Genomic DNA, 15850 nt, shown 5'->3' with positions numbered 1-15850 from the left:
AATTCGCAAAAAAAATCTGAGGATTGCAGATTGAATTCAGGTATAGCAAGAAAGTCTGGGAGACTCTGATCTACAAAAAAAAATCCCACCAACAACAAACAAAACAAAACAAAACCAAAAACCAAGGAAAAATAGCTGGAAGTGAAGACGTAGGTTAAGGGATACAACAGGTAGAACTTTAGATTTGAGCAAAAGAAGCTTTTAGTCAGTGCCCAGAGTTTGACATCAAGAACCAGGACAAGAACACAAAAAATGGCAATGCATTGTATTAATACACACACACGTATATGTATATGTGTATGAATATGAATATATTCCAGTCCTGGAGCTTGAACTCAGGGCCAGGGAACTGTCATTGAACACATTTTCCTTCAATGTTAGGGCTCTAGCACTTGAAACACAGCACCGCTTTCAGCATTTATTCTATACAAAGTACTGAAGAATGGAACCAAGGGGTTCATGCAAGCTAGGCAAGGACTCTGTCACTAGATCACTATGCCACACTCCTGACCCCTTAAATTACAATTCATCAAAAGTTTCTGAACAAAAGTTCAGGCTGTCACTCCATTTCAACTGACATAAAATGCACTAAGTAAAATAGGCTCATAATTGCAGTGGAAATATTTTAATTTTTAAAACAGATACCATGTAGAATATCCATGCTCATAACATGAAAAACTTGCAAAAGCCATAGAAAGTGCAGAGGATGAAAATGAGAACAACCTGTTTCTCTTTTTCTTCCTTCCTTCCTTTCTGTCTTTCTTTCTTGCTTGCTTGCTTTCTTTTTTTTGCCAGTCCTGGGCTTGAGCTCAGGGCCTGAGCACTGTCCTTGGACTTTCTCAAGGCTAGAGCTCTACCACTTGAGCCTCAGCACCACTTCTGGCTTTTTTCTATGTATGTGGTACCAAGGAATCGAACCTAGGTCTTCGTGCATGCTAGGCAAGCACTCTACCACTAGGCCAAACTCCCCGCCCTCTTTCTTTCTTTCTTTCTTTTGTTGATTGTGGAACATGAACTCTAAGCCTGGGCACTGTCCCTGAGTTCTTCACTTCAACACTACTGCCCTTCCCCTTGAGCCACAGTTTCACTTTTTGAGTTCTAGTGGTTAATTAGAGATAAGACTCTTCCAGATTTTACTAACCAGATGAGCATTGAACCAGGCTCATCAGATCTCAGACTCCTGAGTGGCTAGGATTATGGACATATGCTTTTCCCAGGCACAGTGGCTCATAACTGTACTTCTAGCTACTCAGAAGGCCAATCTCAGGGCTCTGCATCTCCCGCAGTGTAGAACACAAAAGGCTGTATGAAAATTTGTCAGACTCTTCCTCCAAGGCAGCAGCTGAATGCTAAATCCTGTAGCACATAGAAATCCCTGTCATTGGAAAAGATCTACTTTCTGTCACAAGCAGGAAAGAGAAATTTTATTCATTTTTAAGGAAGAACAGCCCATTAACAATACTTGAAGCATCAATTCCATCCATAACTTCCTCCTCCTCTTTATGCTGTTCCAGAGAAAATAAACAAGAACTAAACCAGCCTCATGAGCCTATCCACACATTGCAGGTAGGAGTTCCCAGTAGCATCCAGCTGTTGTGCTTTTCTCTTTCTGCCCAAAAGGCTACTTTAATCAATAAATAAATTCTTGTACATGTGAGTAATTTTCTTCAAAAGCTCAGGCCAAACTGACAGTTAATGCTGACCTTTCTGTATATATTTGGGTCAATGGGGAAGGAAAATCACAACTTCCCTGGCACCTTCCACCACTGAAATGGGAGGGCTTTCTTTAGGCAGAAGCAGACTATCAAGATTTTTCCACAACTATTCCATAAAATAGATGCACTTGGGCAGGACACAACTCCTTTGCCTGGGGCTCTGACAACACAGGAACCCCTGATCCTTGGAGGCTGCATAGGACAATGCCACAGGAAAAGGAAGTAGCCTCCTATTTACTCACTGATCCCATCATGGAATGCTGCCAAAAGAAAATCATATTGAACAGATGGAGAAACTAAATCTCAGAGGTGGAGATGGCAGATGCTGCATACACAGCAAGTTCAAGGCAGAGGCAAGGCTACAGCCCTGGCATCCTGACCCTGCCTGATATTGATACAGGATAGAAACTGATTGGCCCTGTGGCAAAGAACCCTCTGTACTCAAAATACCGAACAACCACAAAGCAGCCTGACACTTAGGAAAAAGGAAAAGCACCATCCTCATAATGTCAGCTTCTTCCCCTGAGGCCAGTCAATATTCAGTCAGGTCTGATCCTGATACACAAATTACTCACTTCCCATAGTACCCAGAAAAATTCCTTAAGCAAATCTGCAATGCCCAATGAAAAGAAACAATTCAACTATGCATAGACTTGTCAGGAGATGAGAGAATTGAAGTGATGACGCTGAGCAAGGAAATGCTAATCCAAACCAAGTGCCAGTGGTTCACACAAGGGGATGAGATCTGAGCATCCTGGTTTTCAGCCAGCCCATGCTTAAATCTCTAAGACATCTCCAATGAATGACAAAAAAGCTGGAAGTGGAGCTGTGGATTAACTGGTAGGGTATCAGCCATGTGTGAAAATAATTAAATGATGCTTCCAGGCCCTGAGTTCAAGATACTGGATCTAAACACAAACACAAACACACACACACAGAGAAAATAAATGCTTATTTAGTCCAAATAACTGTACACATGGGCAGCTGTGTGAATGGGTTTCAAAGAGGCAGAAACAATTATTATGACAGTTTGGACTTTAAAAAACACCATGTCCCCTCTGTTAGAGAAACAAGGAAGGCATGGGACATCCTAGCCTTGGGAAACTGAGCTCTAAGGAAATTTGAGGATCTCTCCACCAGGACAATGCTACATTTTTAGAGAGTAGAAGACGGGATTTCCTTAAGAACCTGAAATTCACTTTCACTCCATCTAAGGCACCTGAAGCTCCAACAGGATCTTTGCATTCACTCCCCATGGAATCCCACAGGACATGAGAAATAGGATGGTGACAGCAGAGGAGGGTTAGGGGTCGGGGGACGTTTAGGGTTCCCAGGGCAAATGGTAAAATGTGAAAGGACCTGAGTAGAAACACCTGAATCCGCAGGTGGGATGTCACAAAGGTGATCAGAGATGAAGAGGGAACCAGTCCTGCAGAAAGCATCACACCTGGGATTATAGACATCTAGATCGGGTACTTCCCAGAAAGAGAATGCTAAAAGGTCAAGGGAGGGAGGGAGCAACAGAAAGGTAGCCTGACAGTAAAGTTTGGAGATCTGAAATAAGTGTCTTGGATTGGACATGAAGGGCGATGGTTTGAGGGGAACAAAAACTGACTCAATGTTGAAAGTACTGAGAGCTTCCCGACCCCATTGGGAAATGTTGAAGGTCAACAATAGTAAAACATCCCAGCCATCCTTGCCCATCCAGGAAGGAATAGCCTTATCTCTGAAAAATAATATTGGCCTACTTTCTGTGGGAAAGCAGGTTTTAACCCTATTGGCTACCTGCGTGTAGTTGGATGTGACTATACAACCCCTCTGTGTTTGTTACAATCCTGTTGGCCACCTGTGTGTGGCCTGGCTTGACTGCATGGTTTTTGCCCTTAAAACCCCAGCTTGAGAAAAGCTGGGGTCACAGTGTTAGCTCCCAAGTCTGCACTGTGTCCCTGGCAGGTCAGCACACTATCTGCTTCCCCAAGTAAATTCACCTTTTAGCATGAGACTGTCTTAGTGGGGTGGATTCTGGTGGGATGTGGAATCCATGCCAGAAGTAATGTGGACCCTCCTCCCCCACAATCCCGAACATTTCCTAATCTGACTCTATCTAAAGGACAAATCCCTGTCCTTAGGAGCTCAATTTACCCCATCGGAATAAATAAATAAATAAATAAATAAATAAATAAATAAATAAATAGGAAGCAATACAGACTTCCATTGCTGACTGAGGGCAGGGACAGGAGCAAAAGCAGGAGCAGGAACAGGAGAAAAAGAAGGAGCAGGAGGGAGAAGAATCCCCATGTTTGAAGTAAAACCAGACCCAGAAGCAGAGGGAGGGGGCACCAACACTCAAGGCCCCCATCTGGCTCAGGAGCCATTGGCTTCTTAAATCCCTGGGGTGGCAACAGGCAGCTGTTTGTGGCAGAGGGTGCACAACCCACGTTGGCAGAAAGACCTGGGCTGCCAGTACCAGAACCACTGCTTGCAGAAGCCGCTTCTCCTTCTGCCTCAGCAGGGCCCCTCAGCTCTGATTCTGAATCCATGCCACAAGCATGCCTTCATTCCCCAGCATCTTCAGCATCAGCCCAGGACAAACTGCAGCAGCCAAAAGGACCTCCACCTCTAGCCCCTAAGCATTACTGCCTCTGGCCCGCCAAGATCCAAATGCTACCACTAAGTCCACGCAGCCAGGGGGGTCGCTGCTGACAAAAGCCAACTAGGGAACAATGGAGCCTATAGGCTCCAAATTGCTTCTAGTACCCTTGCTGATGAGTATTTGTACCCATCAATCTCTGCCTTCTTGTGGAATGTTCCAGCCTATCAAGGTGCAACCTGGAGCCCGACATCAGCTCTCCCCCTGCCTGATCCGCAGTGATAAATCCAGCTCCTCCACAGGTCCCCTACCAACATAGGCAAAGAGAAGGGCAAAATTGTGTTCTAGGACACTAATTGGCTCCCACTGGGCTCAGGATGGGCTTTGGCAAAGTTCCAGTGCACCCTAGGATTAGATCTTGGCCTTCTCTGCTGCTGTGAGTTAGGTCAGGTTGTCCAGTTTCCCAACTTTCCCATGACCAGTCGCTCGGGTCTTGTGCTGAGCACACCAAGACTTGCTTGGGCACTAGGATGTCAGCATCTTCAGCCATTGATTGGGATCCATGCTGTAACTGGTGTGCACTCTTCCTCCCCTGGCCCTGGGTTTCTTCCTGTCAAAGAATCCAGAGGTTGAGTGTGTGCATGCCCTTGTATAAAAGGGAGTGCAGTCAGTGAATGCTGCCCGGTGACATCTGTCTTCTGTCCCTACCATAGTGATGATGGAGTCCACATTTCTAAGGATGACACACAAGAGTTAATGAATCCTGGCTGTAGTGGTTCATGTCTGTAAATCTAGCTACTCAAAATGCTGAATCTGGCGATGGCAGTTATAGGCCAGTGTGGCAGGAAAGTCCTTGAGACCTTTCTCCTGCAATAAAAGCCAGAAGCTGTGCTGTGGCTCAAATGGTAGAGCACAAAGAGGCCCAGCAACAGCACCCAGGCCCTGAGTCCAAAACCCAGGACTGGGAAAAAAGCAAAGAGTTAATTAAAACCCTCCTATCTTCCCTGCCTTTCCTTCTCAACCTAGTGCTGGCTTTGTGCAGTTGGCCAGGCAGATCTGTGCATTAAGAAAGCCTGCTCTTTCTGGCCAGCACTGGCCACCTCATTCATTCACCATTCCAGGTTGAATATTTTTGCTCAAGGCTGATGTTCTTTTCTGTTAATGTTCTGGCTTTTTTGGTTGTTAATTGAACATAGAGTCTCAGAAACTTTTCTGCCCAGACGGTCTTGAAGCCTCCATCCTCTGTTCTCAGACTTCTGAGTAGGTACTGTTATAAATGTGAGTCACTAGTAGGCAGAAAATTTGATGGATTATCTTTGATACCTCAGGTATGTGGACTTGAGATGTGGAGATTTTTTTTATATCTTCCTAATATCATTTGTTGACCAAAACTTCACACCAGCCGATCCCTCCCACAACGGAGACTCTGAAATTACAACACAGCCTTAACTGGGGGCAGTGGGTCAAGCCTGTAATCCTAGCTACACAGGAGTCTGAGATCTAAGGATACAGGTTTAAAGCCAGACCACATGCTAAAGTCTGTGAGACTCTTCTCTTCAATTAACCACCAGAAAACCAGAAGTGGCACTCTGGCTCTAGGGGTGAGGCACTAGCCTTAAGCTGCAAAGTCAGAACCAGTGCCTAGGAATTCACTTCAAGTCTCATGGCTGACAAAAAATATCTATCTAACTATCTATGTATCAATCAATCTATCTATAGGACCCAGTTTTGACCTTAGACCCATTTCATCACTTAAACAATATAGGATACATAATCGGGGAGAATGGCTTCTGGGAATTTATCCTTATCTCAGAGACAAGACAAATTCCAGGGTAAATCAGAGCTGACAAACCATTGAAATTGAACTAGAACTAGTACTTTAAGACTGAGCCCTCCTATGTGGGAGTCGTGGGTATTAAATGATATATCATAAAGGGTTGCCTGGCATTGGAAGCTCACACCTGCAAGCCTAGATACTACCGAAGCTAAAGGTAGAGTTCAAACTGGGGTTTGAACTCAGGGCCTTGACCCTGAGCTCAAGGGTAGCACATTACCATTTGACTCACAGCCAAATGGGAATCTTTCCTCAGAAGTCACTGCAGCTAAGGTTGACTGTCATGGAAAAGTACCTGGGGCCAAGTTTACAGGTGATAGGACACACCTAAATTAAAATAAAATTATATTTACATTTTTGCCAATCCTGGAGACTGAATGCAGAGCACTGTCCTTGGACTTTCTCAAGGCTAGAGCTCTACCACTGGAGCCACAGCACTACATCTACTTTTTTTTGCCAGTCCTGGGCTTGAGCTCAGGGCCTGAGCACTGTCCTTGGACATTCTCAAGGCTAGAGCTCTACCACTTGAGCCTCAGCCCCACTTCCATCTTTTTTCTATATGTTGTACCGAGGAATCGAACCCGGGTCTTCTTGCATGCTAGGCAAGCACTTTAACCACTAGGCCAAACTCCCGGCCCCTACGTCTACTTTTTTCACTGCAAGAAAAGCTTGGAAAATATCATTCATGCCCTGAAGACCAACAACTTCCACCCAGACTGATATATCCAGCAAAACCAGCATTTGCATTTGAGGGAAAAACAAGAATATTTCATTCCAAAGAGAAGCTATATGTATAAGTGCACACTAAACCAGCATTACAAAAAATATTAAGTAATCAAGAACAAATTCCAGAAAAGCAAGAACTCCCATCAAGAAGCTATCACCTATAAATCATTAAACACAAAAGGGGAAAAAGAGAGAATGAAACTCACAAGTAAAATTAAATAACGACAAAGAATACTAACTATTTCTCCATAATTTCCCTCAATGTAAACGGGCTGAACAATCCAATCTAAAAACACAGAACAGAACACTGGATTAAGAAATAAGGCCCATCCATATGTTGCCTCCAAGAGACCCACCTCACTGACAAAGACAGAAACAAAATCCAAGTGACAGGATGGAAAAGAATTTTCCACTCCAGTGCACCATGAAAAAAAGCAGGAGTAGCAAACTTAATCTCTGACAAAATTAACATCTCAGTAAAATCACTCCATGAATATAAAGATGGCCACTACTATCAGTAAAGGATACAATTCATGCTCACAATATTACAGTTATAAACATTTATTCCCCCAACAAGGGCACACCCAAATTCGTGAGGAAAACTCTCTTAGAAATATAGAACAAGATAAACTAAACATATAGTCATAGTGGGAGACCCTGACTATCCAGGGTTGTGGAACCCTCCTGGTGTGTCTGGGGTCCCCAGTCGTAGAGGGCTGTAAATCTCTCCCCCTGTCGCTGGGGAACCACAGGGCACACAAGAGTTGATTTCTCTCTGTTTCTGTGGGATTTCCTGCAGCCTTCAAGAAGGCACAACTACCACTAACACTGAGGTCCACAGCTAACCTCTGGTGGGGGCTTCTTCCCCTGTCCCCGCGGCCTCTGTCCAACCTCAGTAGGTGACTCCACCCACTGGCTCTGAAATTCCCTGCCACCCACAGGAGAGGACTCCTCCCGCTGTCTGTGGGGCTCCCAGTGCTCCTCAGAAGGCTTCTCTGCCCAGTCTCCCTAAGGTCTCCATCCACTCACAGTACGGGGTTCATGTTCTGTCTTTGAGGTCCTAAGCCACCCTCAGGAGGCACCCCCCTCACCGTACATGAAATTCAAGGTAATGTGGGAAAATGGAACATGGATTATTGTTGTAATGTGCAAACATTTGTTGTCATGCAAGTGTGCCAACAAGGCCTGTGGGTTAGAGCCCCTCTGTTTCCTTCACCTTACTTCATTCTCTTGACCAGACTTACCACTTTTCCCCTGCAATTGGTATACCCATACTAAGGCTGTTTTATAATACATTCTAATGCCCACAAATACATTCAGATGATCAATAAAGTATGAGATTATGGTGCAAACATTCAGAGTGTTTGCTGCCTTCTTTCAAAATTGCCCGCAGAACAAACGTCTCAGACCAGTTCTACAAAAACTCAAAGAGCAATGGAGAGACAGGAAAAACAAGGAGCCAGAACCAGCACAGGTACAATGTTTGCAGAAATCTGGCTATGTCTCCCACCTCCAGAGACTGATATGTGTATCCAAGACAGCAGATGGGGTAGACTCCCGGGAGGACAGGGCTGAACTCATCACTAAGCTGAACCCAGGGCTAGAGGCCTAGGTGGTATCAAGGCCACAATGTGGGTGGGGTGCATGTCCCAGCTACGGATGTACCATCTCTTCCCTGAACTGTTTCTTTCGTGTGTGGTTCCTGGGCCTAGAACTCTGCCTGGGCAGTGTACCTGAGCTCTTCAGCTCCAGCCTACAGCCCTACCCTTAGCCAAGCACCATTTCCCCCTTTACTAGAGGTTAATTGAAGGAACGAGTCTCAGGACTCCTAACTTCTGCATAAACTCCCTTCCTCAGGTTCCCTAGGTGAAGAGGCCGTTGGCTTGGCAGTTCCTCCGGATGAACCTCAGATGTGCGGTGCTGCCCGTCAGGTCTCTCCGGAATATCCCCAGTTATCTCCAAGTCCACAGGACAATCCTGGCCATCCTTCCTGGGCAGTGCCACCTATGAGCACTTCTGAATTCCTTGGCGCCCCATGCTGTGCAGGACTGGGGACCTCTTCTGCTATCCCTGAGGTCCCCAAACAGCCAGGGTTGTGGATCCCTCCAGCTGTCCCTGAGGTCCCCAAACACCCAGGGTTGCGGATCCCTCCTGGGCTCTCTGGGGTACCTGGACCTGCAGAGATGAGGATCACTCCTGGTGTCTTTGGGGTCCCCGAGAGTCCAGGGCTGTGGATCCCTCCAGCTCTCCCTGAGTTCCCAAACACTCAGGGTTTTGCATCCCTCCTGGGCTCTCTAGGGTTCGAGACAAAACAGGGTTATGGATCCCTCCTGGGGTCTCGGTGGTCTGTGACCGAATAGGTTGGTGTATCCCTCCTGGGGTCTCGGGGGTCTGTGACAGAACAGGGTTGTGGAACCCTCCAGGTGTCTCCAGATTCTGAGACACAACAGGGCTTTGCATCCCTCCGGATGCCTCGGGGTCTGCGAGAGACCAGGGTTGTGGATCCCTCCTGATGTCTTTGGGGTCCGCGACAGAACTGGGCTGTGGATCCCCGCTAATGCCCCCGGGATATGAGACAGAACAGGGTTTTAAATCCGTTAGGATGCCTCCTGAATCTGGCACAGAACAGAGTTGTGTTTTCCTCATGATGCCTCTAGGATCCGGGACAAAACAGGGTTGTGGATTCCTGCCGATGTCTACAAGGTCTATCAATGCCAATGGTTGTGTATCCATCCTGGTGTCTCTGGTGACCCTGATCATCCACGGTTGTGTAACCCTCCTGGTGTGTCCCGGGTCCCAGATAGTCCAGGGATGTGGATACCTCCCCCTGTCTTCTGGGACCTTCCTGCCCACAGTGCTGATTTCTCCCTGTTTCTGTGGGATTTCCTGCAGCCTTCAAGAGGGCACTTCTACCACTAACACTCAGGTCCTAAGCCAACATCTGGTGGGGACTTTTCCCCTGTCCTTGAGGACACCATCCAACCTCAGGAGGCGACTCTAGCCACTGGGTCTGAGATTCTCTGCCACCCTCAAGAGAGGACTCCTTCTCCTGTCCCTGGGGCCCTCAGCCCTCCTAAGGAGTCTTCTCTGCCCAATCTTCCTAAAGTCTCCAGCCACTCACAGTAGGGGCTCATGTCCTGTCTCTGAGGCCCTATGCTACCCTCAGGGGGCACCACTCCCATCGTACCTGAAATGCATTGTAATGTGGGAAAATGGAACATGGATTATTGTAATGTGGAAACATATTGTAGATTTTGTGCCAATAAGGGCTATAGCTTAAAGCACCTCCCATCCTTTTTCCTTGCTTCCCTCTGTTTACCAGACTTACCACCCTTTTTGCTGCCATTGGTATACCCACACTAAGGCAGTATTTTAAGACATTCTTGTGCCCACAAATACATCCCGATGATCAATAAAGTATGAGATTTATAGTGTAAAACCCGTCGAGTGTTTGCTGCCTTCTTTCAAAACTACCTGCTTTTAGATTTTGGGGCCTGTGACACACACACACACACACACACACACACACACACACACAAATTACAGGACAAAGTAGGTCATAGTGGGGACTCCTGATCAATTGGCATCCCTGTGGATCCCTCCAGCTGTCCCTGATGTCCTCTATCTTTCACAGCCTGAGATTCTTCCTCTATCCACAGGGTCCCTTTCTACCCTCATCTCAGGACTTGTCCCTTTGTGACCGGTGTCCTCTGGTACCCGCAGCAGGAGATTTCTCCCCCTTTCCCTGGGATGTCTTGCAACCTGTAGAGGGGATTGCTACCACTAACATTGACGGCAAACTTAGGATGGGGGTACTCCCCTAGTCTCTGAGAGTCCTGAACACCCTCAAGAGGCTACTCAGCTCACTGCCTCTGAGATTCCCTGCCACCATCACGATGAGAACCCCTTCTTACACTGGGACCTCTGCCACACACATTAGGGGTAACAGGTCCTTAAGGCCAATCTCACCTTGACATGGCAACTCCTCCTGCTATCCCTCAGGTCCTAAGATACCCTCAGGAGAGGGCCTCCCACGCTATCTGGAGAACCTTGGCACCTGTAGCATTTTCCTGTTGCATCATTCTGTCCTAGCTCCTCAAGAAGGATACTTGGAGATGGATGCTGCTAGGTTAGGCTGGCAGTCTAAGTTACTCAAGAGACTAGGATATGAAATCAAGGTTCAAAGCACTCCTGGACAGAAAAGCCTAGAGCTCTTGGCCATTCAATAGCAAATCAGGGGAAGGATATCTACAGTAAAATTAGGCAGGCACCAACCTTGAATAAACCATGCAAGATTGTGAAGCCCTTAGTTCAATCCCATGTATGACACTAAAACAATGAAAACATAAAGGAAAAAGAATCAAATTAATTTTTTTAAGAAAGAAAGCAAAAGGAACAAACAAGAAAAAATCAACCTGTGATCCTTGACAATTTTGTGGCAGCATGGGGCATAGGGCCTTTCTTCCTGGACAATGTCATTCAGACACACACACACTCAGACACACACACACACACACACACACACACACACACACACACACAAACACATAGGTGTTCTCTTGCTCTCCTTGGAGCCCCAACATGCCTGCAGCAGTTGTCAGCTACTTCTGACTCTCACCTCAATGATATTACTAAAGACTATTGGAAAGGGACCTAATCTGTCTGAAAATTATTTCATTCACTTTTGCCCCACTGTCACCAAAGTCCAGGACAAACACAACAAAGACAAAGAAACACTCTTGGCTTGGAGATATCAGACTGCAATGGAGAGAACACAACAGAACTGTAGACTTCACATTTGAGTGATCAGGACACAGAGAAGGAAAGTAGGAAGGAGCCTGGGCAGGCCACAGCACCCAAAGGAGAGCAGAAAAGGAGGCTGACTAGTTCAACAGGACAAAGCCCTGCAACCAGCCTGCACATGACCTTGAGCTGTCCTGTGTACAGAATACTAGGTCTCACATCACAAAGGCCCTGAGCAGTCTTGGGCCACACCTAGGAAGGCTTGCATTGAATGATGGGCTAAGGGCACCCCAGAAGTTTATGTGAGAGCAGTCACCCCATTGGAGGAGCAACAGGATGAATGGGGAGCTCCTACAGTCTGTCTGGAGAACATGGCAAGGTCTGGGCTTTAATATGATTTATGGGCTTTCCAAGTGGTTTAGCTCTTGAGGACTGCAAACATGTGCTAGGGGCTCTTATCTTCTTCCTCATTAAATCTTTGTTATTTTTGGTCTCATTATTGCAGACTATAGAGACAGAGGAGTTGATATTGGTGTTCTGGTTTTCTACGTCAAAAGGACACCCTCCCTCCCTCCGCTGTCTACTTTCTCTAACTGGACTGGGTGGGCCTCTTTCTGTCCAATAATCCATCCTATTAAGTATCAAGGCCCAAGTGTTTGGCCTACTGGTGGTGTGCTGGCCTAGTATGCAGGAAGACCCGGGTTCGATTCCTCAGTCCCATACACATAGAAAGCCACAAGTGCTGCTGTGGTCAGGCCTTGAGTTCAAGCCTCACGACTGGCTAAAAAGCAATTCTTAGGTTCACCAGAGTGAGGCCTAATGGTAGAGTGCTTGTGTGGCATGCTCAAATCTCTGAGGTACAATAATGGCTACCAATACACAGAAAGAGCCAGAAGTAGTACTGTTGCTCAAGTGGTGAGGTGCTAGCCTAGAGAAAGCTCAAGGACAGTACCCAGGCCCTGAGGTCAAGCTCGAGGCCATGCAGAATAAACAGAAAAAGCAAAAAAAAAAAAACAATTCCTCTGTCCTAGGAATGTGGCTTAGTGGTGCACTGCTTGTCTAACATGCCTGAAACCCAGTTCTTTTTGTCAGGCAAAGACCATTGGGATCACTGCTACCATCTTGATAAGTGTATGAAGGGAAAGAAGCCCGGCAGATTAAAACAGATTGCATATGGTGTGTCTCATATATACAAATGGAAAGTTTGAGCTCTAAATTCACAATAGGTAGCTTGTTAATTATTAGATGCTAGGAGAGCCAGGGAGGAGGGAGAGTAGAGGAGAAACAGGGAGGCTGCATGGTGGAGGAATAAGTGGAGGGTTCTACAGTGCAATGATGCTAGAGTTCACCAGACCGACCTATACATGTGCACCAGAAGGTAAGTGTTACTTGCTGGGCACTGGTGGCTTCTGCCTGCAATCCTAAGCTGTTCATCTAGAAGCTGAAATCTGAAGAGCGAGGGTCAAAGGCAATCTAGACAGGAAAATGCTTCTGATTCTCCTTTCCAATTAAACACCAGAAAACTGAAAGTGGAGCTGTGGCTCAAAGTGGGAGAGCCCTAGCCTTGAGCAAAAGATCTCAGGGACATTGCCCTCACTCCAAGTTCAAGTCTCACAACTGGCCATACAAGAAGAATACCAATAACCTATTAGCATTACATAAGAATCACCTGGTATGTATTTCAGGAAGACTCAGAAGACTTAGCTCAGGGATGTGAAACACTAGAAAATTGAAAACAGGCCATAAATGGTAGTTTATAAGACATTCCAATAATCCTGGCCTTTGGAAGCTGCCAGACATTTAGATTGTTCAAATTCATGTGGGTTTTGTAGCCACAAGTTGATTCAAAAAATGGTTCTATAAAGGAAGACAGTGAGGGCTAATGATGTTAATAATTTCCATTTCTATGTTATGCAGTCCACACATCATTCTAGAATTTCATACCACACCCATACTTAGAATATCTTTACTGAAAATGGACAAATAAAATGAAGTCATGTTTTTAAATTATAAAATACGGTATACCTTTTGTCCTCAATTATTCAAACCTTGGTTTAGATGACACCATTGACAAATACGATGCAATGTTTAAGGTAGTTACTTGCATAGGTTTGTGTGTGTGTGTGTGTGTGTGTGTGTGTGTGTGTGTGTGTGTGTGTGTGTTTCCCTTATGCTGGAACTCTTCACCAGCCATATATTCAGTTTGTCTGTTTGTTTGTTTGTTTGTTTGTTTGTGTTTATTCCTGCCTGGGCACTCTACCACTTGAGGGAATTACTTGGAAATAAAGCCTCTCATTAGACTTTCCTGCCAGGGCTGGCTTGGAATCCATAATCCCCAGATCTCAGCTCCCTGGGTATGCTGTAAGTCATTTGCTCTTTTCACAATTGTATTAGTAGAAATGCACATGTTTCTTGTTTCAAATGGCCATTGGTAAACAGCTAGTCATGGAGGGGCATGCCTGTAATTTCATTACTTATGAAGCTGAAACCAAAGCAGAGTAAATTCAAAGACATATTGCTAAAAGGAAAATTGCATCTCAGAATACCAGAAAGATATATAGAACCTGACAATATCAGGCTTGGCAGCTACTTTTTCCATCTTCTGTGGTTACAAAGAGAAGCCTAGGAGAAACAGTAGGCCCCAAAAGATTTATCCAAACAACTGAATACGGCCTGTGTTTGCTGATTGCTGGTCCAATAGAGTATCACCCAAGGCCACTCTTAATAGTTGGGTGTCTGACACTTCCTCATTTCAGGAAGGGAAATTTCCAAATCATCAATCTTAGAATTTATAATAAAGTCAGTGAGCACTTAAGGCATTGTCAACTAATACATGAAGTCACTAGCAAGTGACATTTGGTACTTAAGTTATTAATGGCCCACAGTTATCAGATACCTAGTTGGAGTCCCCTTTAAGGCCGGAGTGGGAGGAAAAGAACCACAAGTTTAGCTTTTAAAACACATGACAGCATACAAAACCCAGTGAATTAATTCAGTAGATTCAAAACAGGATCCTATAATTTCTCAACATCCCAGCTTATTCTACCATGCAACCAGACCTAGTAGCTCTTACGTTTAAGAGTTAGTACTTCTGGGTGTTCTCAGCTACTTATCATAAGCTAAAGAGGCATCTTGTGGTTGGCATATGGCACAGTGGTCAGATCAAAGTTTCACATGTGGCTGAGCTCTATTTGGAAGGCCAGGGCCAGCTCCAAATGATGGTATATCCACTCCTGCAAATTGTAGACCTGGCCAGCCATTAAGAGGCTGCATGTATTTGTAGATGAACTCACATCATGGTCCAGTCCCATGATGCACTGCATAATCTTGGGTGCTCAGATGCCCACACTCCTTGTCACCTTCTTATAGTCAGGGAGGTCTGTGATACTCTCATCTCCAATTAACTACAAAAAAGACAGAAATAGAACTGTGACTCTAGTGATAGCATGCTAACTTTCGGCACAAAACAAAGGAATAGATGCCAGGCATGGAGTTCAAGCCCTAGGACAGGCACAGAAAAGAGAGGAAGAGCTAGGCATGGTTGCTCATGGCTGTAATCCTACCTGCTCAGGAGGCTGAAAGCTGACATGTGAGGAGTGAGGCTCAAAGCCAGCCACAGCACTAAAGTCTATGAGACTCATCTTCAATTAACCACTAGAAAACCAGTAGGGAACAGCATCACTACTTTCTTCATATCATCTCTTGCTCTAAGAAAAAATTGGGAAATTCTTTCTGTGAAAGAAAGCCATACAAAAGACAAATGAACTCAACTGAAGAGCCAAGGAACTATTTTCCACATGTGATTTGTGACCGTTAGTGAGGACTCAGTCTGCTTCTGGAATAAAGCATTTGAAAAGCAGTCCTTTCTTTTGATTGATCTCTGTCTCTGAGCTCTAGAGAATAAGAATCAGAGCACCACTCTGAGCTTTGGTTTGCAGACATGAAATAGCCACATTAATGAGGATTGATTGAGCTAATGGGATAGCAATACTTTCACATGTTAGTATGTAGATGGGTCTGGCAAATATGACATAAAGGAGTCTGCAAAACAAAAAAAAACAAACAATAAAACAAACCCTTGTATGTGTCTGGGAATACAACTTAGTGCTAGAGTGCTTCCCTAGCATGCATGAAGCCCTGAGTTTGACACCTCAGTACCAAAACAAACCAATCGAGTTCAAAATCCAAGACTGGCAAAATCAAAAGACTCTAGATATTATTCTGGGGATAGAAAATATCCCA

Source organism: Megascapheus bottae, unplaced genomic scaffold (assembly GCF_031878675.1).
Source record: "Megascapheus bottae isolate mThoBot1 unplaced genomic scaffold, mThoBot2.hap1 HAP1_SCAFFOLD_97, whole genome shotgun sequence".
Classification (NCBI taxonomy): Eukaryota; Metazoa; Chordata; class Mammalia; order Rodentia; family Geomyidae; genus Megascapheus; species Megascapheus bottae.
Note: the sequence above shows the minus strand (reverse complement) of the source record.